This window comes from Marmota marmota, unplaced genomic scaffold (genome assembly GCF_001458135.2).
Source record: "Marmota marmota marmota unplaced genomic scaffold, marMar, whole genome shotgun sequence".
In the NCBI taxonomy this organism is placed as follows: domain Eukaryota; kingdom Metazoa; phylum Chordata; class Mammalia; order Rodentia; family Sciuridae; genus Marmota; species Marmota marmota.
In genome coordinates, this window is record NW_026000142.1 from 24,566,119 (window position 1) to 24,592,055 (window position 25,937).

Below are 25,937 nucleotides of genomic sequence, written 5' to 3' on the forward strand. Positions count from 1 at the left end.
GACAGGTCCTCAGCAACCCTTCAGTTCTCTGACAAAGGAACCCTTGAGTATGTCAACTTTCTACAAACCACCCAAATAAATTTTCCTTAGAAACTGAAGTCCCAAACAATCTGTCTCCGGTAGAAACACATGACCTATTCCATTTTGAGATAAGCTTGGTCTTACACAAAGCTGGTGACAGAGGCAGATGTCAAAATGTTATGGCTAGTGAAGGGAACAGAGTAGAGATGCAGCTTTTGTTACTTTTTAATTGGAAAAAAAGATATTATTTCAGCCAGTGAGACATTTAAGAAATCCCATTAATTGTTTGCTGCTGTCACAGATGAGAAGAAGGTGAAGAGGCTGGAAGGAGACTTAAAATTAGCCATCTCTAAAAGTTAAGGTAGAGGAGTCCCTGAATCTGGGGGGAGGGAGGGTCAGGCCACAGTATTAGATACTAGAAAAGTACTAGCTATGATGACAAGCACTCCCCTACTCCTCTTAACTGGTCAAGCACCTATTAGTGATAAAAAGATATTGGTTTACTCTCAGAGCAGCATTTCCCAACCTTTAGGCAAAAAAAGGATACTGAAGGAATCTGAGAATACAAATGTATACCAAATAGGTACAGCCAGATAAATCCATCTCACACGTAGTTCTACTATTGTTTTGGAAATTTATGTAGACACTTGAAAACAAAATAATGAAATGCATAGTTATTTAAAAGCATTACTGAATGTATAGCAGCTTTTCATAGCTACAAACTGTCCCCATCAATGGGAACCAATACGCAAATTCAATCACCTGAGCACATACCACTTTTATCCTACTGGAAAGAGGGAGAGCTGAGCTCAATAGCTTAGGAAGGGCCTATTTGCATTCATTTTTCCTCCCATGCACACCACAAATAGCTTTCCCTTCATTCCTGTCGAGTTGGCTCTTCAGGAGTAGATAGAAAACGAGATGGGAGTGCAGAGCCATGATTTAGCCTCTTGCTGTCGTGGTGTGGGGGAGATCTACTCCCCACGGAGTGAAAACCATCAAACATTTTTTTCTGCAGACAGAGCTCTCTGAGGCTGCCAACATAAGTGAAATAAAGTGCAATTTAATTTATTTTGAAAACAAATAAACAAATAAATCTCAATTGTTATTAGAAAAATGAAAAAATTATTGGGAGTAGGGATTGCCTGAATTATTCATTGCTTCAAAAAGTAATTATTGATTTTCTAAGATGTGCCCTCAAACGGTTTACAAAATAGTAGGGATTGCTACCAGAAAAGGAATGGCAAAGGAATGTCATATATGCCTTAAAGTTGGACACAGTCTCTTACTAGCCTATATTGTTAGACTATGTACAATTTATAAATCTTTTTCAAATGATGAGACTCAGTACTAGAAAGTTGTTGAAAATTACACACTCACACCCTGCTGGTACAATCTTTTACTAAAGCCATTTGACAGTGCATTCAAGATCCTTAAAATGTTCACACCTTTGACCCAGTAACTCATGAGAATTTTAAGGATGTAAGTCAAAGGTAGTTAAAAATTATATGCAGAAATGTTTTCATGGAGCCTGGTTTCTAATATTGAAAACTTGGAAGCTTTTATGGTTTAGATGAGGTGTTCCCCTAAAGCTCATGTGTAAGACAATGCAAGAAGGCTTGGAGGAGAAATTATTGGGTTATAGCCTTAACCTAATCAGAGAATTAATCTGTGGTGGGATTAGCTGAGTGGTGACTGGAGGTAGGTGGGGTGTGGCTGGAAGAAGTGGTTCATTGGGGACGTGGCCATGGGGTACATATTTGTACCTAGCAAGTGGAGACTCTCTGCTTCCTGATCCTCATGTGAGCTGCTTCTCTCTGCCCACTTTTCTGTGTTGACATACTGCCTCATGTTGAGCCATGAGGAATGGAGCCAGCCTCTTATGGACTGAGACCTCTGAAACCGTAAGCCCTCAAATAAACTTTTCTTCTTCTACAATTGTTCTGATGGGGTCCTTTAATCACAGCAGAGAGAAATAGCTGACTAAAAAAGAAGCAATCAAAAGGCTTAACAAGAGAGCAGTAGTGAAATTATAGTAAGGCTATTCAATGAAATAGTAGGTAGCCATTAAAATGTCAAAAATGAACCATAAACTTGTGATAAGTACATAAAATGAAGAGCTGAAAGAAAAAAAGTGCAGAGTAAAAAACTGTGACTGTATCATAATTGTAGTTGAATAAAAATATATTCGCCCTGCATGGTGGTGCATGCTTGTAATCCCAGTGATTTCCGAGGCTGAAGCAGGAAGATCACAAGTTCAAGGCCAGCCTCAGCAACTTAGCGAGGCTCTAAACAACTTAGCAAGACTCTATCTCAAAATAAAAAGTAAAAAGTGGTAGGGATGTGGCTCAGTGGATAAGCATCTTTGGGTTCAATTCCCAGTACAAAAAAAAAATGCCTATATTACTTATGAACAAGGGCTGTACCAAAACATGAAAAAATACAAATATTAGTTATTAAAAATTGAGGTAAATTTTTATCTGGTTTTATTGTATCATATGTTTACAACTTTATAAAGCTTAGTACACAAAAGAAAGTCTGAGGGCTGGGGTTGTGGCTCAGTAGTAGAGCACTTGCCTAGCACGTGTGAGGCACTAGGTTTGAGCCTCAGCACCACATAAAAATTAATAAATAAGATAAAAAAAGGTATCGTGTCCATCTACAACTAAAAAAAAAGTCTGAGCATGAGTGCTCTAGTTAATGCTTTTCCTGAATGTGTCTTTCCAGGGTTATAAACTCCTTTGATCCTACCAATGGAGGGACATAAGCTCAAATTGAACTTAGCAAGATACCACATTGCTAAAACTTTTACACAAATAAGGTAGAAGAGGATGAAGAGCTGGATGATGAGAGGACAGTATCTGACCGGTTATTGCTGGGAACTTGGCCTATTTCAGGCACGCCTCAAAACACCCCAGTTCTTCACGTGGGAGAAAACACGCTCAGCAGGGTACTGAGGTTTGCCCAATGCTCTCTGGTAGCAGAACTGATTTCAAATCCCAAGTTGATCTGATTCCAAGAGTCACCTCCTTCTATGCTGCACTCCAATGCCAAGCACACGTAGGAGGAGATAACAGAGTGTTGTCTGCCATGAAGGTCAAGTCAGTGTGATGAAGGTCACCAGTATATTTGGCCCTCGAGGTCTCTGGCCAGTATTCTCGAACCTGGCTGTACATTGCAATTATCCAGAGGTAGGTCTTTACTTTTGGATGCCTGGGCCTCACCTCTAGAGACTGAGCTGGTTTGGGGAGTAGCTAAGAGGAGAGTGTGGTATAAACTTCTCCAGGTGACTCTTTATGCAACCAGGGCGGAGAACCACCAATTTAGGCCCTGTGCACTTCCAACCATTATTCTGTAAACATTTTAATGGCCCAATAATTTGAATAAAAACAACACTCCATTCACTCTTTTAATTGTTTTTTATTATGATAAAATACATATAGCATAAAAGTGAACATTTTAGTCATTTTTAAAATATGCAATTTGGGGCTAAAAGGTACAGTCACAGTGTGGTGTAGCCATCACCACTATGTAGTTCAACGTTTTTATCATCATACTGGGAAGCACAATAAGCAGTCACTCCTCGTTCCAACCCTGCTTCCAGCTCCTGGCAACCATTAACAGCTTTCTGTCTCTATGAATTTGCCTGGATATATCATCTAAATTAATTCATATAATAGGTGGCCTTTTGTGACTGGCTTTTTTCATTTAGCATGTTTTCAAAGATCATTCACATATTGTAAGGTATATTAATATTTCATTACTTTTTATGGCTTAATAATATTTCCTTGTATGGATATCCCATAATTTATCCACTCATCAGTTGATGGACATGTAGGTCATTTTGATTTTTTTTTACTTCCATTCATTCTTCCATCTAATCTGATGTTTCTTTGCAAAAAGAACTAAAGAGAGAACGTTTCACAAGTTGACAGTAGGACCCTGGAGCAGACCTATGATTCTCCCAAGCAGCAGCAGCCACACCACTGGGTACTTATTAGAAATGCATATTCCCAGGCCCTATCCCAGACCTGCTGAGTCAGAAACTGGGGGAGCCCAGCACTCTGTGTTTTAACAAGCCCTCCAGGTGACCCAGACACAAGCTCAAGTTTGAAAACCACTGGTGTAACTGACACCAGCACAGGGTTCCAAATCAGGGCACATCTGCAGCCTTGACTGGGGTCAAGTCTGCCCACACTGCAAATGAAGCACCTCCGGAGCAGAGCCGCGCCAGGCCTGAGCAGCCTCCTTGGTGATTCAGTAAGAACCCCGCCGTCTGTCAGGATCCAAGATGCTGGTGACACTGAGTTCAGCTGGTGCATGAGACGAGGTTGACACAACACCCTCAAGTTCTCACAGCTCTCTGTAATAAATAAACACATGTTGTAAGAAAACAGACTTCATTAGGGAACTGCATCCTGGCAGTTTACATTGTTGATTGTCTCGTGTGCTGGGAACCACAGGCAACCTGTTCACTCCCAGAAGGCAATAGGCCAGAGTTCCCCATCCTGGTCTCTGCCTCACCTTCGGGCCAGCTTCCTGCCTTTGCTCAAGCTGGTTCTCCTCCTGAAGATGGCCTTCTGCTCTCTCCCACTCATCACACCCGCCCATCCCATCCTTCCCTCACACCCAATCCAGTCTCACCTCTCTGGGCCCCACGGGGCCTCCCAGAGCAGCCGCTCCTCTTCCTTGCCCTTCTTTCCGGCCCCAGCATTCCTTGCTTAATCACAGTTTGGCCATCTCTTGTTTGGGGTCTTTTTTGTTACCTCATTATTTCATCCTTACTTTTTGGAAATGTAATTGCCCACTATTCCATAATTCCCAATACCTATGATGTCATGGGGGGGAGGGAATGCTATTTAAACAGTGACTGTGACGGCTTTCACATGTTAGGATGTATGTTATAGGAAAAACACACACCATGTGAGGTTTGAGGGGTGAGAAAAGCAAGTTCCAGGCCTTGGAAGCAAAGGTGAAAATGAGGGATAAGCTAAATTCTGCTCTCTAGGAAAATAACTGGAGGCCGGGGGCTCACGGAATGAGTTTGTTGGGCAAACAGTGACTCCTGGGGACAAGCAAAGTCCCAGAAGTTAATGAGAAGCCAGGGACTTAAGGGAACCTGGCAAGCAATTTAGATAAGGGACAGAGCATTTTGGCTTTCTGCTGTCACCTGTGCTATGTCGGGGTCTCTGCAGTCGACCGAGCTCTGAGTTACAATGGGCCACCCACACAGCCACAGGCAGAAAGGATAAAGGAAGTAAAGGTGACATGGGCAGGGAAAGGGCAGTCAATGCCAGAATGCTGACCACCCTGAACCAGGGATATTCTCAGGAAATCCTGAGGAGGCCCCACTCCCACAGAGGAGGAGAAGGGACTTGGCCAATGCGTCTGGATAGCAGAGAGGATGAGCCCAGAAGGCTAGGTGATGGGTCCTGCTGTTTCTCTTGCAGCTGTCCCTCGGCATCCAAAGGGGGTTGGTTCTAAGACCCACATGGACGCCAAACTCGGGATGTTCAAGTCCCTCACATAAAATGACACAGTATCTGTATATAACCTATGTGCACCCTACCGTATATTTCTCCAGATTACTCTAATACCAAATGCAATATAAATACCACATTATTAGTTGTTATACTATATTCTTTAAGGGATAATTGATAAGGAAAAAAAGCCTATTCATGTACAGTATGGACACATTTTTTTTTCCTAAAATATTTTCATTCCACAGTTGTTTGAATCCACAGATACAGTGGGCTGGCTGTGCATCTGTCCAGGAGCCACCCCACAGAAACCAGACAAGGCTATATTTAGCCTTTGGGGAGCACTCTGCTGAAATGGTCAGTTACAAGATAGAGGAGGCTTGGGGGTGTTTCTTCTCAGATAGTTTAGGAGGCCCAATATATTTGGGCATAAAGCTCACGATGAAAGGGATGTGCATATCCTATAAATGCCATGTATTCATTTTTTTAAAAAAATAGTGAGAACAAGAAACTAGCTGCCTTGACACTGATTCGGACTAAAATCATTGCAGCTATGATATGTGGAGGGTGTTGGGTCTTCACTCATTCTTTGGGGCATTGGAGTGGGTTCAAACTTGCTTTCTGAGTTGGATCTTGGCCCTGCTCCCCTAATTGCCACCTCCTTTCCTGGGCCGAGGCCATAGATTGGCTTCAGTTCCAGGGGGGCCCTATGTTAGGCCCCAGAACACTAGTATGTGGGTCCTACCCCATCTCAGCTGATGGGTAAGGCACACAGCTCCCCACTAACGGACCCCCCAGAACACGGCCCCTCAGGAACTCGTCAGGGTTTACACATTAGCTTGACCTCAGTGTTGCCCAAGTTCTCTCAGAGGCTCTGCTGACCAGACAACCTCATGAAGGACTGTCACAAAGCTCTTTCGCCCCATCAGTTTTCTGGAAGGGGTAGGGGCACAGGCTGAGGATCCTGCCTGCCTATCTGAGTTTGAAGCCTGGCTAGGGATTATGAGCTCAGTGACTTTGGGCAGCTTTCTTAACTTCTCCAGGCCTCAGTTTACTAATGTATAAAATGGGGATAATGATACTGCCAATCCCACCAGAGTGTTTTAAGCTTTAAACCAGGGGATGCATGCAGAGTGCTCAGAACTCTCACTCATGATGCTCGGTGAGCATTGCCTGCTGTTGCCCCTGGTCAAGTCGTGCCCACTGAGAGCTGTGCCTGGACTGTACTCTGTTGGTGCAGTGCGATGACTCAAGCTGGCTTAAGCTGTGGCTCACTGCATTAGCCTCTATTAAGGGATGGTCAGTGGAACTTGTCATTGTGTTTACACAATGAAGCAATGTGGACACTGTCCACCACACTGCACAGCGTCCTCAGGAATCCAGGGAGACCTGTCCTCCCTCCTGAGCCTGCGCCCAGTGCTTTCCCCTTACAAATGCCCAGAGGGACTTAGCCATCAGGGCTCTCTTGTCACACCAGCCCTGAGAATGTGAGGGTGGCTTCCTGGTGGGTATTTTTGCACGGGTCTCATTCTTGGTTCCATTGTATGACCTTTCCCCTGGTTTTGCTCTGTGAAGTCAGTCCCCACCTTGCCACTGTCATGGCCATCATCCTCCTGGTCCTCCTCCTCGTCCACCAGGTACCTCTCTGCAACAGGCTTGGGACAGGAGCTTGACAGGAACTGTTAGGAACCATCACTCCAACTCTCCAAGGAAGGCGCCATCGCCAACTGCGAAACCAAGAAACCTGGTGGCAGGAAGACGACGGGACTTGTTGACAGCCCCTGGGAAGGAGAACAGGCGGGCTGGGATTGCAGCCACACTGTCACATAATCGTATATGACAATACCGTGTACTGTCATAAATCCTTTGGGGAACAAAACACAGGATAAATAAGTGAAATTCTCCTGGATACTTCCCTTATTTAGCTGGTGGCACAGACTGTGGTGTCTGATGTTTCAAACCCCAGTGGGTCCCAGGATGCCTTGACCAATGACCCCGAGATAGAGTGAGGAAGAGATCAGGGAACCAAAAAAAAAAAAGGCATAAGTGAATTTTGCTCCTGAGGCAAAAAGAAAATGTGATCACTGGCTGCCTCCCTGCATTTCCCCAAACACCGGCCTCCCTCTCTCCCCGCTGGGTCCCAGAAGCAAGACCAGCAGCCTTGGTAGGGCAGGGAGCACCTCCAGCACAGCTCTGCACCCTGTGCCACACCACTGGTAGCTCTGTTAGTTGTGTCACTCTCTGTGGCCCTCAGCATGCTCCCCATGTGATGTGTAGATGGGGAAATGACCCCACCTGCACCTGGAGGAGTGACATAACAAATAAGATCCAGGCCCTGGAGTCTCCTGCCTGCATGTGAATCCAGGATTACCTTCTCTCCGTGTGCCTCAGTCTCATCTGTAAAATGGGTAAAACCTTCTCCTAGAGAGACGGCTTAGTATACTACTGAGGAGCACAGTGCCAAGCAATCTGTGTAGTTCAGACTCTGATACCGGTGGGGCCACCCTGAGCTAGTTACGTAACTTTTCTGAGCCCAGTTCTTCATCTGTAAGATGGGAGCAATGGTAGTTACTATTTCAGATGAGTATGAGGGAATAAAACAAATTCATAGGTACAAAATAATTTATACTATGCCCTGTACCAACTAAGCACCATATTAATCATTAGCTGCCATTATTATTATTATTATTATTATTATCATTATTATCATCATCATCATCATCATCATTAAACATACAAAGTGCTTATAGTGGTGGGCAATACATGTAAGCTATTATTTCTTCCTTGGTTACCAAGACAGAACTCAACCCTGAGGAACTTTGGTCTCCTCTGGGATGGGCAGAGGAGTAGCTCTTTTCAAGGGAACTGAGTACAAATCCTCCCAGCCCCTCCATCCTTATGGAAGCAAGAAGGAAAGGCAGGAAGGGGGAGGACAGTGAGTGAAAACCACCTGAGACCAGCTGGGCAGGTTTTGCAGCAACTCCAGACTGAGAACAAACTGAATACGCTCTCCTGCCCAATTCTAAGCTTCATGTAGACAAAGGAGCTCCTCAGCCTCCTGACGGAGGGTGTGTTTCTCATGTAAATTCACATGAACAGGGGCTGGGGATACAGCATGCACAAGGCCCTGGGTTCAATCCCCAGCACCACACACACACACATACACAAAAAAAAAAAAAAACAAGATTCACATGAACAAACAGAAAACATTCTTCCAAGGGGAATAGGAATAGGAACGACAATAAAATAAATAGGACATAACTTTCCTATGTTCATATATGAAAACAACCATTGAAACTCCACATCATGCACAACCACAAGAATGGATCCTAATTAGAATAAGTAATACTCCAAGTATATATAATGTGTCAAATGCACTCTACTATCATGTATATCTAAAAGAACAACAAAAGAGATTACGTGAAGAACCAATCAAATATAAATTAACAGAGGAGAGAAAGGAAGCCTAGTAGAGGAAGGAGAAGGGAGGGGGCAAGACAGAAGGAAAGGGGGATCAAGAACTGAAATTGATTTCCATGCACGTATGAGTTGGTTGGGATGGACACAACTACTGTGTATAAACATTAGTCTCTGATATAAATAAACAGACCACACACACACACACACACACAAGAAAACATTCTTCCTTGTGCACAGGGAGCCTGGGGCTCTGTTCTCTGGGAGGGACCCCACTTTGCTGCTCCCTGCAGCTCGTTGTCCACTCTTGGCCCTCCTAAGTCATTTTCTATTATTGTCACACCTTTGGGCACTGAAAACTACCTTGGGAAAACAGAGATGAGGTCAGAAATGGATTCAGGGGCATTTATTAAGAGGAATTTCTAAAAGGAGAAAATAAGACCCACAGAAATGGAATCTAGGGGAGCAAGAAGAGGATTCAGGGGCTTCAGGTAAAGAAAGAAGCAGGACACCCAGGAAAATAAAATCAGAACTAGGATTCACGAATCAGGAAATACTGCCACGTCAGTGACTTCGGCTTTGTTAATACTGTGCCAAGCACACATGTGTCGTCCCATTTACTCTTTGGAGAAGAAAAAGGTAGCCACTATGACCCTGACCATTACAGATGGGGAAAATAAAGTTTAGACATATTTAGGGATCTATTGCACCCAGTCGGGAAAGATCAAATATTCAGAAAACATCCACAGAGATACAGAAGGGATCTAAAATTCAAGACTTTTATCAAGAATGTTAAGTCTTCCCATGGGAAAGACAGATGAGTACTTGCCCTGAGTTTTCTACAGGGAACTTCATGAAAGATTTTTAAATTTTGCCGTCCTTAAAAAAAAAAAAAAAAAGAATTTTAAGTCTTAGAATTGCTTAGCATGTTGAAAAGAAGTCTGGAGGTGGGAAAGGGAACTTCATATTGACAACCATTGACTCCTTCTATCATCCTGCCAGATCCGCAAATGTCCCAGGGATGTCCCAGGGGAACCAATCCCGCCCTCCATCCAGGAGAGGGTGCTAAAGTGCTAGACCAATCAGCGTCCACCATCTCCCACACGCCCCGCGACCATGGGTTCTGCAAGACGCCACGTGAGCCAATCAGATGTAGATGATTTTTTTTTTTTTGGCTTTATTTGTTTGTTTGTATGTTTTGAAAAGCATCTCTTCCCTTCCATGGGTGCCCCCCCAAAAAGACTATTATTGTCCATATAGCCTGAATAAGGAAACACATGACTGAGTGGCAACAACTGGTTGCCTTCAAATGTCCTCTCTTTGGGGGGCATAAGAATAATTCAATTTCTAACTGGGAAATTTGAGCCCAGCAAAAGAGTTTATCTCCCAGCCTCTCTTCCTGTGTGACTAAGTACCAGCCAATGGGATGTCAGATGCAAGATTGTGTGGTATACAATGAATCTTCTTAAAAAAAAAGAGGAAGCAAGCCTTTCTTCTGCCCCTTCCTCCTGACCAGAATGTAGATGTAATGGCTGGAACTCCAGCAGTCATTTGGACTTGGAGGTGACCTTGAGAAAGGGAGAAATGCCTTAAGATATGGAGCATTGTGTTATGGACATCTGAGTCCATAATAGGGTGAAGGCACTATACTAGCCCTAGACCACCTATCTCCAGATTTCTTTTATATGAGGAGAAAAATACTTGTCTTGTTATAATCACTATCATAGTGGGTTTTCAGTCAGACAGAGTAAACTAAATCCTAACAGATGGACCCAGACATCTGCTGACAACCATCTTGCAACAACAAAGGAAACCAGACTTGGAATAAAACTGATACCACAGTAACAGAGCAGAAACCAAGTCTGAGCCAGGTGTGGCGGCACCTATTGTCCCAGCTACTTGGGAGGCTGAGGCAGGAGGATCACTTGAGCCCAGAAGTTTGAGGCTAATCAGGGTAATATAGTAAGACCCCATCCCTTAAAAGAAAAGAGAAAAGAAACCAGGTCAACCAATAGCACATCATGGACCTGCTGGGTCAAGCTTCTCCTGAAGCTGACTTTTTCATGGGATTTTCCAGTTATGTGAACCAATAAGTTCACTTTATTTTTTTAAGCTAATTTGAGTTGGCAGTTTTGATACTTGCAACTGAAAGCATCATAGTTGACACCATATTTTATTTTCAACAAAAGCAGCATAAGCAGAAGTATATATGTAGAGTGCACCTGGGCCTTTCTTACAGTGGAGTCATTAAAGGCATAAATAAAGTCTGAATGATTTTTTTAATTACTTAACATTTATTGAGTTCCTACTACAGGCCAAGTATTTGATGTAAAATGTTCACTCATCTTTGCAACAGAACCGAGTCACAGCAATTATTATTCCAGTTTTATAAATGAAGAAACCAATGTTTAATGTTTCACAATGTTTAAATAAGTGGCCCAAGGTCATATAACTAACCACACAGCCTGGATGGACCCCAGACTTGCGGAGGTCCTGCAACAGGGGTCTTCACGCAGTGTAGAGCCCTCCAAGACTCAGCACTGGGCAACTCCTGCTTTCTCCAACTTGGTTGGAAACTTGGCAGCTTGGGCAATTCTGGAGAACATTTATATCAGTCTCACCAAGGAAAGGGACTTGCTGTTGGTCCACTGAATAAGTAGATCTTCCTGGATGGAGACAAAATTGTGCCCTTTTTCTGACCACTGCTTGCTGTCTCTCAGGGTTCTCTGGCCCTCTCTGAGGAATGGGACGTTTGGGTGCCTGGACTGTTTCCTCCTCTTTGGACACAGCATTGGGAGTGAATGGCCTTGATACTGGATCTAGCTCACTGTCAGTCCTAACAATCCTGTCTCGCTAGTGTTTGTTCTTCTGCGCAGCTAAGTGTTTGAGCTTCCCTTTCATTTCAGATTCAAGGTCAAACCTTACACTCCAACATGACTCCTAGCACTTGCTGATGAGTGTTGACATGGCTCATGCAACTGGAGAGAGCTGGCATCCAATTCACACTGGGTTTAAGATCTTGTTTTTTTTTTTTTTTTTTTTTTTTTTTTTGGGAGGAGGTGGTACCAGGTATTGAACTCAGGGGCACTCAACCACTGAGCCACGTCCCCAGCCCTATTTTGTATCTTATTCAGGCACAGGGTCTCACTGAGTTACTTAATGCCTTGCCATTGCTGAGGCTGGCTTTGAACTTGCAATTCTCCTGTCTCAGCCTCCCGAGCTGCTGGGATTACAGGCGTGCACCACTGCACCTGGCTAAGGCCCTGTTTTTTAATCTATAAGTACACATGCTGAAAGAGTTCTGTTTAATATTATTGAAGTTTAAGATGTCACCTTAATAATATGCTGATATGTACTTCCATACCAGCGAATGCCGCAGACTCCAAAATGTGAAGTCACGTGAGTTTTACTCCCTGTGACTCTATGCTGTTTAGAAGTGAGCCCCTTCTGTTACATGTTTTTAAATATTTTAAAATATAAAAATCCAGATAAATATAATGTTATGGTATAGATAGTAGGTGTTCCCCAAAAGTTCATGTGCAAGAAAATGAAGAAAGTTTAGAGGTGGAATGATTGGGTTATGAGAGTCTTAATCTAATCAGTGCATTGTCCTCCCTAATGAGGATTGACTGGGTAGCAACTGAAGGCAGGTGGGGTGTGGCTGGAGGAGGTGAGTCCGTGGAGGTGTGCCTTTCGGGTATGTATTTGACCCCTGGAGAGTGGAGCTGTCTCTCTCTGCTTCCTGGTGCCATGTTCCTGCACACCCTTCTGCCATGATGTTCTGCCTGCCCCCCGGGTGCCGAGCAATGGAGTCAACTATCTAAGGACTGAGACCTCTGAAACCAGGAACGACCAACTTTTCCTCCTCTAAAAATTTTTCTTGTCAGCTCTGTTGGTCACAGTGACGAAAAAGCTGTCTAAACATTTATGTGCAGGTTCTTCTGTATATGCCTAAAACATATAATAAAAACTTCTTTTCTCTTGGCCCCATTGCCATATTCCCTTCTATTTGGGTAAATTGTCACCACCTCACAACCGTCACTTGAGGTGAGGCCGGTGACCGTGGAACGTGAGGGAGCACAGAAACATCAGTCACTGATATTTCTCAGGATACTGGCCATGCTTTGTCTTCCCCAATAAGTCAGGGTTTCAATACCTAGGCCACTAGTCTCTGGTTTATTGGGAGACTCTCCCCACATAAAACAACGTCCAAGCAAGTGTCCCAAGTGTCCCAGTTCTCTGGAGTGTTTATTACTCCAGGATCCATTTAGGAGCTTCAATAGCAGCCAATAAAAAGAACACTGGCATTCTTTCTGCATCCAGGAAATAGATTTTTTTTTTCCCCAAATAAGAATGAAAGCAACTTCAAAGGGAGTAACGGTCTCAAATATACTTTCTATGTCCCTGTGACCTGGAACAGACACTGTCGTATGTTCAAGTGAACAGGACAAGCCGCAGACTGGGAGAAAATACTGGCAACAGACATGCCTGATGAAGGACTGTTACGAAAAATATACAAAGAACTCTTAAAACTCAACCACAAAAATACGAACAACCTAAGTTAAAAATGGGCAAAAAATCTGAACAGATCCAAACAGAGGCCTCAACAAAGAAGAGCTATAGATGGAAAAAAAAAAAAAAAAGCACATGAGAAGATGCTCAACCTTATATGTCATTAGGGAATGCAAATTAAAATAACAGTGAGATACCACCATATACTTACTAGCATGATAAAAGTTTAAAAAAAATATGACAGCAACGAATTCTGGTGAGGTGTGTCTGGAAACAGGAGCTCTCGTTCACTTCTGGTAGAAATGCAAAATGGTTCAGCCACTTTGGAAGGCAGTCGGAAATTTCTTACAAAACTCAGTATACTTTTCTCATATGATCCAGTAAGGATGCTCCTTGGTATTTACCCAGAAGAATTGAAAACACGTCCACAGAAGAACCTGCACGTGGATGTTTATAGCAGTTTTGTTTACAATGGCCAAAGCTTAGAAGCAACCATGTCCTTCAGTGGGAGAACAGATTAAAAAAAATCGTGGTATATCCGGAAAGTGGAGTATTATTTGACACTGAAAAGAAATGAACTGTTAAGTCTTGGAAAGACAAGGAAGAATCTTAAATTGATATCACTAAGTGAAAGAGAAAATCTGAAAAGGCTACATGCTGTGTAATTTCAGCTCTATAACTTTCTGGAAAAGGTGAAACCATGAAGAAGCCAGAGGATGTAAAACGTCAAAAGTGGACCCTGATGTAAAACGATGGATGTTGAGCAGTAATGGGGTGCCATTGCCACTTTGGTGGGGGATGTGAATGGGGGAGGCTATGCATATCGGGGGACAGGTGTGATATATGGAAATGCGCTACTTTGTGCTCAATTTTGCAGTGGACCTAAAATTGCCCTGAAAACTAAAGCCTGTTAAAAATACTATATGTTCAATAAACTCAATTTAATTACATGTATCATGAACTACTTAACTGTATGTACAAGGAGAAATTATATTGAACACAGGCAATTCCTAAGTTTCCACACAGTTAATTTAAATAGTTATTATTCAAAGACTTTAAAAGCCATGATATGCAACCCAGCTTAATATTCTGCCCAAGTAAAATGCCAGGTCAATTTTCCAATAGGTCACATAACCACAATCAAATCTGGTTTTCCAGGTAACAGGAAAGGCTTCAACCAGAGACACCGTCACATGCCTCCTTATCCTGGAGGGTGGTCACAGACGCTCTGAAAACCAGAAAGTAGTGACATGGTCATGGAGATAGACCAGAGACTTTGCTGTAACCCTGGAAACAAAGCCATTTCAGCACAAAGGGCAGATTCTAAACAACCCCCAACACTCCGTTGGCAACACGGGGCACTCACAGTTCACAGGCCAATTGTGGGAGATGTGGCGGGAGGGTACCTACGGCAAGATCAGTGCTTCTGGTCTGGAATTAAAGAAATAAGTGTGGGAGAATGCCTTATGCAAATCGTTTCTCTTCTGGAGCTTAGGAAGGTATTTCATCGGCAGTTAGAAAGGCGCTGTGCAACTACTGTCAGCTAAAAGACTAAAGAGAAACAGCCCCCTAAGGAAAATGATTTTACTTGTCTCCAGAGTTCTGAGGATGTTCCTGAACATCAGCATGAAAGGGTACCCGAATGGCATACGCATGGGGCGTGCTGTGCAGTTTGGGGAGTTTTTTGTTTTGTTTTATTTTTTATCTACTTTTTTTCTTTTCTTTTCTTTCTTTTTTTTTTTTTTTTTTTTTTTTTTTTACTATATAGTCCATTCCTCTGTCTGAAGCTCTACTAAGACTCAAATTTTCAATCTTGGCTTCTTTGGAAGACCTTGAAACGTATGTAGTCTCACCTGCTGCTCCGTTGCAGGAATCTTTTCTAAAACATACTTGATAGTCAAGCTGTTTACAGCAGCTTCCAAAACTCCACATTCCCTGTTGGATTGGCCTTTGGGGATCATTTTGCTTATTGTTAGCAAAAATCTGCCTTCGTCTAATTCCCAAACCCTGGGCCCTCCCTATGAAGGATCCCTCTTCTGGGCTCTATCACTGAACCAGCTGTGTGATCTTCAGCAAGTTACTGCACTCCTCTGTGCTTCAGCTGTATCGCTGTATCGGCTGAAAAGATAAAGGCATCTGCCTCCTGGGGTGGAGGTAAGAATGAAGCAATAGCACTGTGCTGGCTCATGATGAGCACCCCCAGTGATCGGCTAGCCTCACAATCAGCCCTTGTACACAGCACCCCTTCTGGTACCTGTGGAAGGTGCTTCCTCATCCTTTACTCCTCTAGACCTGCAAGGACCAGAGACATTCTCAGACTACCTTCAGCCAGTGACCATCCACCTTTCTGTGGAATTTCAGAATATGGATCACACTCTGGAAGGGTTTAAATTGGCAATCGCAGATATCCCGGGATGCATCCGGTCCCTCCTGCATCACCGCTATTTGGGTGTGTCTTTCACAATAGACCCTGTGAATCTAGAATTGCCCTGAAAACTAAAGTCTGTTAAAAAAAAAAAAGGTCCCTTTTCTTTGGCACCAGCTTGTCATAGGGCTTCACCCCTGAACCCCGACCTGCAGCAGGCTGGACTCTGGCTCTGTCCCAGATGATACAATGCTCAGTTTAGCATCTAGCTTTCTAGAACCGCATTACAAAGATACTCCCCACCTCACCCCCCCCCCAAAAAAAAAGGAAGGAAGGAAGAGATGCGGGGAGAGAAAAAAGAAAAAGAAAAAGGAAGGCAGGAAGGAAGGAGAAAGTTTTCCACACTATTGCCAAACTTTGGTGGCCCACTTGGGGAGGGTTGGAGGCATCAGAGTAAACGGCCACCTGTCGACTGAGAAGTGCCGTGGAGGAGCAGGGTTTGGGGGGCTGCCCTGGGAAACAGAGCAGCCCAGAATCTGAACCTCAAAGCCGGGCCACATGGAAACGAGAGCTCAGTCCAGGAGCTGGAAGGTTGCTTAGGAGACAAGGCAGCTCTAACAACTGGGTTATAACAGTAAATAAAATTGCCATCTGTTGAGCTCTTAATATGGGCCAGGCACTACGCCAAGCATTTTACAAGTGTTAGCTATCTTCTTTTTAAACCTGTTTAAATTGTGGAATAAAATACTCTTGGATTAAAGTGTTCAAAACAAATGTACAGTATAATGAACAATCACAAAGCAAACACTTGTGTAACTACCTCCTGGGTCAAGAAATAGAATACCCCCAAGCACCGTGGAGTCCCCCTGCTCTGAGGACTCCCTGCAGGCCTGGCACTCTTCTCCTCTACAAGGATTGCCACCCTGGCTTGCATAATAATTGCTTTCTTTCCTTTCTTTACGGTTTTCTCAAAAAAACATGTATTATAAACTGGGCTCAGGGGTTCATGCCTGTAATTCCAGTGACTTATGAGGCTGAGGTAGGAGGACTGCAAGTTTGAGGCCAGTCTCAGCAATTTAGCAAGACCCTGTCTCAAAATTAAAAAAATAAAATAAAAAGAGCTGGGGATGTAGCTCAGTGGTAAAGTACCTCTGAGTTCAGTCCCCAATATTAAAAAAGAAAAAGACTATAAAAAAAAAATAAACTATGTTACAATTTAGTTTGCTTATTTTTTAATTCTTACGAACCATTTCTTGTGTTCAACATTGTATTTATATAATTTATTCATGTCATTTCCCTATAGCATGGTTTGTTCCTTCCTTCTCAGTGCTGTATAGTACTCCACTGTGTGAACACATCACAATCTATATTTCATATTTGGTGGATAGTTGCATTGTTTCTAGCCTGAGGCAATAATGAACAACAAAGTTATGGATAAACTTGTGTATATACCCCAGTACACATGAGAAGTTCCTCTTAGATTTGCATACCCCAAGACAAAATTGTTGAGTTGTAGAATGTGTACATTTTCAGTTTTAATAGATAATGCCAAAGTGTTTCCCCAGATGGTTATAATAATCTACATTCCCACCAGGAGCATATAGATTTCCTGTTGCTTCGCATCCTTACGATCAATTGGTTTTATCAGATTTTTCAAATTTTGCAAGTCTAATGAGTGTGTGTGGCATTTAATTGCAATTTTAATGCTTGGTTTTTGAACTCGAAGAACATTGAATTATATTTCATACATTGATCTTTATTTTTCTTCTCTATTCTGGTGTCTACGAAAAGAACAGAAGTTCAGTGACTTGTTCGAAGTCACCCAACTAGAGCTGGGGATTCAAACTCAGATCTGCTCAGCTTGAAAGCCTGGCTCTTGACCACTCAGCCATCCTCAGGGACCGAGGTCCATCCACCCCTTTCTAGTGCTCTGTGACCCTTCAGCCCCCCACCTAGCTCTGCCCTAGCTCTCTCTTCCCGGCCCTTCTTCCTCACGACTTGGGCTGACCCACGACTTCCCTTTCCTGCTTTCCCCTGATGCAGCCTTTCTTATGACTCCAAGTTCAAAATGCCATCATCACTCACCTGGTTCTCCTTCAAACTCCACGAGGGAGGGCTCATCTCCACTTGGCCCTGTCCCCTCCGCAGGCAGGCTTCTGTTCCAGACCACAGGGCCGTGGTCTAAAATACTCTCCCAGCCCAGTTGGCAGCTTGCCGTAGACAGGGCTGTGGATTCAGGTCTGGAGAGCCCAGGACTCCCGTGCCCGCCTCTCCTCTGGAGCTTCCCCTTCCAGGCAAACCCTCGCCTGCTCCTGGGACATCTCCTCATCCCCGCGATGACTCCTATTCCACCTGTCTTCCAACTCACCACCCTCTTCCTCTCCCCCTCAAGCTTCCTCCTGTCAATTCTGTGGCCTAAATAACTCAAATGCAGTCACTTCTCTCCAGGACTGGCCTCCACCCTCGCCCAGGGGCTAACACTGCCTCTCACCGGGACCCACCCCAGCTACCTCTTGCTCTCTGTATCTGCTCCCCCCACTTCCTCAGCCCACTTTCTGCACAGGCCAGAGGGGGCTGTTGGAAAGGCCCACCTGATGGTGCCAGATTGTACGAGATCTCCCCCTGGCTCCTCTTCTCTCTTGGAATAAAAACCAAAACCCTTAAGATGAACCACAAAGCCCTGGAGTTGGGCCCTGCCTCCCTCCTCACCCTCTCTCATCCCACCTCCTGCACCCTCCAGAGCTCAGCGGCTTGGGCCTCTTTGACTAGGTCACCCGTTCAACCCCTGGCACATTCCCACTTCGCTGTTATCTCAGTTGTAGGTCAAAAACGGTTCATCCAAACAAGAGATCCCCTCTCGCCTATCGGACAGGTGAAGATTAAAATCACTGATGACATCCAGCGTCATTGGGGCTTCGAGAAAACACGCCATCTCCTTGGCACTCCCGTCCAAGTACACCCCCAACGGTCAGAAATCTGAGAGTATTATTATTGAAATTATTCATACCCTCTGACGCTGCATTTCCACCTCTATAAACTTCTTTCTTCATATTCATGTAGGAGGATATTCAAGCTATATCAAGCTAAAAAAAACCATAAGAGTATTTATTATTCCTCTATTTTTATGCTTTTAAAGTAAATTATATGTAAACTTTAAAAGTTGGAGAAACAAGCGGAAAACCTGTTTGTTGGCAGTGACTGTCTCTGGGGGGGAGTACAAGTTGATGGGGCATTTTTCTTTTCTGTTATGTATTTCTGTAATATTTGATTTTGCTATTTTAATACTATAGAACAATTGTGTAATCTGAAAAAATCTAATATAGTGAGAAGAGGTGATAATTGCACAATTAAGCCTCTCATGTCTATCTAGAGGAAGCTCTAAGAGGTCAGCAAATGTTTCTGTCCTAATTGCTGCTGTTTTCCCAAAGCCTTGTCAGTGCCAGACACATAATAGGTGCTCACTAAACATTTATTAACTGGGTGAATAAACAGATGAACTGTTCGACCCGCAGAATGTGGACCCATCAGTACTCCAGAAGTGGACCCCTGGCCACTTCCTCCCCATCTTGAATTAAACCTCATTCTCTAAAACAGGTATAGAAGTGCCTCCCCCCCACCCCAGTCTCATGGACTTTACTGCTAATGTTGAGCTTCCAGAGTTTTGCACAAATAGGGACATTTGTGCAAATAGTGAGTTTGCTTTACTCACAGTTCCTTGTCTGGAATAGTCACTCAATAAACATCTCCTGAGTAAATGAATAAGTAGTTAGAGTTGGTCAGAAACCTATGACTCTACTGACCCAGGCTTCTAGGTTCAGGATTCTCCATTTTATCTGCAAGGCCCCGGGGCTACCATAACAAATCACCACAGATTTAGAGACCTTAAGTGACACAGATTTATTCTTTGACGGTTCTAGAGATCAGAAATCAAACATTGGTTTCACTGTGCCACAATCAAGGCCACACTCCCTCCAGAGACTCTAGGGGAGAAATTGCTTCTTGCCTCTTGAGTTTCTTGGCTTGGGCGGGCTGCATCACTCTCGTCTTCAGGGCCAGCATCTTCAAAGCCTCCCGTGCTCCATCTTTACATTGCCTGCTATTATGGCTTGGATCTGAGGTGTCCCCCAGAGCTCCAGTGTGAGACAGTGCAAGAAAGTTCAGAGGAGAAATGATTGGGTTACAAGAGCCTTAACCCAATCAGTGAATGAATCACGGGATAGGAATAAAGGGAGGTAACTGGAGGCAGGTGGGGCATGTCCAGAGGAGGTGGGGCATTGGGGGCGTGGCTTTGGGTATATATTTGTATCTGGCAAGTGGAGATCTCTCTCTCTCTCTCTGCTGCCTAATCATCCTGTGAGCTGCTTCTCTCTGCCACACTCTTCCACCATGGTGTTCTGCCTCACCTTGAGCCCTGAGGAATGGAACTTGCTCTCTATGGATTGAGACCTCTGAAACTATGAGCCCCCAAATAAACTTTTTCTCCTCCACAATTGTTCTGGTCTTTTAGTAACAGAAATGAAAAAACTAACTAAAGCACTTCCCTCCTGTGAGTGTCATTATAAAACCTCCCTTGGCCTCTTTCTTAAGTAAGGATACAAGTGATGGCATTTAGGGCCCAGCTGGATAATCCAGGATAATATCTCCAGCTCAAGATCTTTAACTTAATCACCTCTGCAAAGACTTAACTGTATAATGTAACACTCATAGGATTCAGGGATCAGGACCCAGGATCTTTAGGGGGCCCCAGTCTCCTACAGATATCATTAGTGAAACACCTTTGTAAAATCCAGACATGTCATATATTCAGAATTTCTCTTCTCCATCCCTCTTGTAGGACCTGCCATGGAGAAGAATTGGTAAATGCTCTACCACTTTCAAACCCAGACCTCAGAAAAAGAAAATGACGGGCCTAGAAATCCATTACCACCACTCGCTTCCCTGGTTCACACATCCTTGAGAATCCAGAGGAGCTTAGGGAAGGGGAAGATCCTCATTAGTGGTCTCCATCGAACATGCTGCCAACACCCACTGGGAGGAATGGACAATTCCTGAATGGGGGACAAGACAACGATTACTTACCATCGAGCTTTGCCTATGGAAAGGTTTGGGCTTTGAATATATGTGGTTTCTCCCTCCCAGCAGTCTGAGGAGGGACTGTATTTTGACTAAATTCATTCTTTGACTTTTTGCCAGTATACATGGTGTAGGAAGACGGGGAGAGGGAGAGCAAATGGCACTGAATAGGCAGGAGAAAAATTAGTTTATCTTCCCCCAATTGAGGGGACCCTGATGCAATCCATTTAAAGGCATAGCCTCTGGAGAGGGCCACTAAAACCCTAATAGGGTCATTTCATAATAACTATTTTCAAACCCCTGGTCTTGACCACAGAGTTGCACCATAAACCTGGTTTCTTGCTGAGAAGAGCAGGCTATTTTATAGTTCTTACATTTAAAAATTTTTTCTTTTTTTTTTTAGTTGTAAACGGACACAAGACCTTTATTTTATTTTTATGTGGTGCCGGGAATCAAACCTAGTGCCTCATGCATGCTAGGCAACTGCTCTACCACTGAGCCACAATGCCGGCCCCATAGTTCTTACATTTACTCATCTTTCCTAATTTCTTATTTATTTATTTATTAGTTGTAGTTGGGCACAATATCTTTATTTATTTACTTATTTTTATGTGGTGCTGAGGATTGAACCCAGGGCCTCACACATGCTAGGTGAGCGCTCTACTGCTGAGCCACAGCCCCTGCCCTTTCCTAATTTCTCGTCAAGACAACACTGATGTGGGACTTTGGTCCCCATCCCCAGATCCCCACCCATGAATCCTCTTGAGAAGGCATCAGCAGCAGGATTTGGCTTCCATTGTACCTGGGCTGAATCCTGGAGTCCCTGGGGCTGGGCAGAAGCTCCAGAAGCTGAGAGCAACCTGCCTCTGCGTCATGGTGGTGTTCACCAGTCCTACTACGCTCAGCTCTGCCTGGGGCTCAGTGCTCACCCTGCAAGAAGAGAGAAAGGCATGATGTGCGGGTGGAGGTGGGGTTATAGTGACAACCAAGTGGACTGTCATGAGGTCTGAAAGTGGGGGGGAAGATTCTCTTCTCTCCCTCACCCCACAGTGTAAACACTGGCAGAGCCAGGCAGGCACAGCAGAGGACCAAAGAGAAGCGGGGGGCTCAGGTCTAACTTTAAAGACAAGAGGGGAGTCTTTGAGGCTCCCATGTGGTTCAAGCCAACATAACCAGTGTCAGAGCCCAGTTACAAGCTCACCCACCTGGTCCTAGCCAGAACTGGATGCCTGGCAGGCCCTCCTCCATGGTCTAGGGAATCTGCCATGAAGCCTGGAGATTCCATTCCATGAAAGCTGTTGCTTTGGGGGAGCTACAACAAAACTGGTGGTTTTTGACTATGTATTAGATTCTTGGGTTGGTGCCAGAAAAATTTTTTTGAGAACACATCAGTATAATTATAAAGCACATCAATGGGACAACATGATTCACCCTGCAAAAAATCTAAACAAACTAGTCCCTTCCAAGTCCCATTATAGCCTTCCATGAATGGAGGCACACATTTTGTGGTTGAGGGAAAGAATGCACATCACCAGCTCTTACTTGCAGTGACTTATCTGTGAATTTGTAAAGTGACTAAAACCCCTCGAGAGGTTTACTGAACTATAGAAATAGAAACAAAAATTATACCTCATCTGTGAGCTCAGACGGCAAATTTGAAACAAGGAGCTTAAGGGGTTTGAGAGCATCAGATGAGACTGAAAATTTCACAGGACTTCATTGAAAATTTGGTCATATAAAAAAAGTACGAAACTCTATAACGGAGAAGACTGATAGATATAATTACATACAAAATAAGGACTTCTGAGTCTACACATACACATGCACACACAAAAGTCTATATAAAAAGTTAAAAGACAAATAGAAAATTAGAAAAAAAAATTTCAACATAACAAAGAGGGTTATTTTATTATTAGGTAGGGGAAAGATGAACATTCTAATGGAAAAGTGGGCAATTTAAAAATAAAAATATACAAATCATTAATAATCAAAGATACAACTTAAAATAACCAGGAGATAAAATTCTCTCAGATTGAAAGATGAAAAAGAGTGACAGGCTCAGCACAGACGAGGCTGTGAGGGAGTGGGATTCTCACACTCTCCAGCAAAGTTTGGCAATTCCAAAATTTTACATGCATATCCTATCCCCTTTGACTTGGCAATTTCACTTACAGAAAAGCATCTTTAAAACATAACATGGAGGACTGGGGCTGTAGCTCAGTGGCAGAGTGCTTGCTCATGTGAGGCACTGGGTATGATCCTCAGCACCACATAAAAATAAATAAACAAAATGAAGGTATTGTGTGTCCATCTACAACTAAAAATATATAAATAAAGGTATTGTGTCCATCTACAACTAAAAATATATACATATATATATATTTTTAGTTGTAGATGGACACAATACCTTTATTTTGTTTATTTATATGCATACATATCTATATATACTATCCACACATTATTTATCTATTTATCAATCAATCTAAATTGCATATAAATAATTTCTGGGTTATAATATCTTACTTATGCCTTTCTCCATTGCTAATTTTTTACAATGACTATTTTATCTGTAAGGAAAAAAAATATAACCATTTCAAAAAGACAGAATGCATATGTAGGCAAATAAATACCCATAAGCTGGGAGTATCCCTATTGGCCACTGAGAATTCACAGAATAATCAAGAAGTCCAAAGTACATCACTTAGAATTAGGGTAACCATTATAATTTATCATCCAAACCTGGACACTTTAGGGTCCAAAGGGGAAGCTATCAATAGTTTTGCTGGTGTGACCAGCATAATCCGGGAATCCCCAGACAAACTCAGCCACTTGAGCAGCCTAATTAAAAGTTGTTTTTAACCCTGTCTCTGAAAATGACCCAGCATTGGAGTGTTAGAGGGTAAACCCCAAACATAGAGACTAACTACCCTTTTATCAGTAGAATGGGGTGCAGTTTCTAAACATGCCAACACGATGGTTAAAGAATCTTTAAAAGTTCATTTTTCTCACCTAATTAGCTCATTCATATCAACGGAGGTCTAATTTTAGAGATTTGTTCTTGATAAAAATTATTTCTCTGAGAAATAATACCACTTGGCTGAGAACACGCTGTCGTTTTACCCATGTTATGTGACACTGTAGATTTAATCTTGGAAACACTGTGTGACTCTCTTAAATGCCTCTCCATTCCAGACCCCCTGAGACTTACCTGTGGCGAGGGCTTTGTTTTAGGGAAGTGTCATCTCTGTGACCTGGGCTCCTCCTGAAGATGGCTGTGCCCCCATCAGTCACCACTGGGTCACTCTGCCCACCGGCTATTTATATCCTCCCAGCCTATCGAAGTCCAGCTCAGGTTTCTCTCCTCTCCCAGGGCTTTGCTGTCCACCACGGCAACCTGTCCTGCTCAGCTCTTGTGGCATTCATTATCTGCAGTCAGATCAGCGCCAGCTCATAGGCCCATCCTGTTCTCTAATTTTTGATTGCATATCCGTCTCCCTCACACCAAGCAGTAAGCTCCTGGTGAGAAACGGCTCTCAGGCTGTCCTACGTGGCACTTGGTACACCACCAGTTCAGGTAAATCTGTCAACCTCTCCTCTTCCAATTATAAAGTGGGGGTTGTAATTCCTTAATATACTCCATCTCAACCCAACCAGGATAGTGACTAGGCTTTATATGAGACAATTTTATTAGTCCAACTCCCTGAATGCCGGGATATTTGCATAAATAGAAAAATAAAGACTTTCCCAAGAGAAGCAACTGCTGAGGCCTTTCTCCTCTAAAACACTATGAGATGACTCACACTTGAGACTCAGAACAAACTTAGAACAGGACAATCCCATTGGAGGGGTAGTGTGGGCATAGGTACATAGGATAAAAGCTTGGGCAGGCTATTTTAACACTCACTAGACTATCACTCCCATCTTACAATGTTTTACTGTTTTTTTTTATCCTCCCTGTATCAAAAGACCAATGTGAATTTATCAGTCCGTCGATTCTCCAACGTTTGCCCCCACCCTCCTAAGACTCGAGCACCTGCCGTTACTTGGTATTGATCATAACCTAAGCAACACACATTGCTCCATCATCAATTGTGGGTCAATCTATAATTGAAACGATACTCTTTGCACCTCCCCACTGCCAAATTTATTAAACTGGTACACACGTCAATGTCTCTTTCTCTAAGCCAAGCTCAGACGGAGACTTAAGGGTGACTTAAGCCCCAACTACAGTGTGAACAATCAAAATTAGATTCCCAAGCCATTTAACTCATCCAGAACCCAAGGTAGTGTATTTCTCATGCACGAAAGATTCCTTGGGAAATCTGTCAACTCAAGTGCATTTCTTGTAACCTGCATCACTCCACAACACCAACACAGCATCCTGCAGGGGAGGGGGACTCCTAGTCAAGCAAAAAGTAAGACTCGCAGTTGAACTGAAGAGTCAACAGCCACCATTCCTTCTGCTACTTCGGGTAGCATCGTACTGAGGATTAGGGAAAGACACACCTTCTTCAAGAAGCTTTGCTTCCATCTGATAGAAAACAGTCTTAATGTTCCCTATTTTCTTAGAATAAACCACTTCATAGCCATCTGCTAAGTAAGCCATCATAATAAATCTATGACATCTGTAACGTGAATAGCGATCCTTTAGAAGCAGCAGGAATGTGCAGTGTACAACCTACGCGTCAATGCGGGCCAGGTGTCTATAACTTGAGAATATAAGAAACCAGTGGGAGGGAGCCATTCTGTATTTTACTTCCCCCTTGAGCCTCGATTTCATCATCTGTAAATTGGGTGTAATAAGAGCTATCTGGCATGGGTATCTTAGCACTGATCAGCCTTCCCATTGGAATAGTAAAGCCATGGTCTGTAAATGATTCCGACAATAAGAAGGAGACATTACTTGATTACCACGTAACTAGAGCCGTAAGACGGACGGCTTACAGTCTCCGCTTTTTACAAGTATAATTCACCCTATCATCAAATTTGGGTTTTGAAATACTGAACGTGAAAAGACCTTGGAAGCTTTTCTAGTAGCCATGATGGGTCTCACGGCCCCCACCACACAT

At 43.4% G+C, this 25,937-nt stretch overlaps 1 long non-coding RNA gene across 1 annotated transcript in view; it reads right to left on the reverse strand.

Annotated features, from left to right (window-relative positions):
• Positions 1-3,429: 3,429 nt before the first annotated feature.
• The window catches only part of LOC125611392, a 30,129-nt gene continuing 7,621 nt past the window's right edge, over positions 3,430-25,937 (reverse strand). The window contains exons 2-3 of the long non-coding RNA XR_007341579.1: positions 7,088-7,228; positions 3,430-4,384 (exon numbers count right to left, since the gene is read on the reverse strand). This is a non-coding gene — a long non-coding RNA (uncharacterized LOC125611392). The remainder of the gene's footprint in view (positions 4,385-7,087; positions 7,229-25,937) is intronic.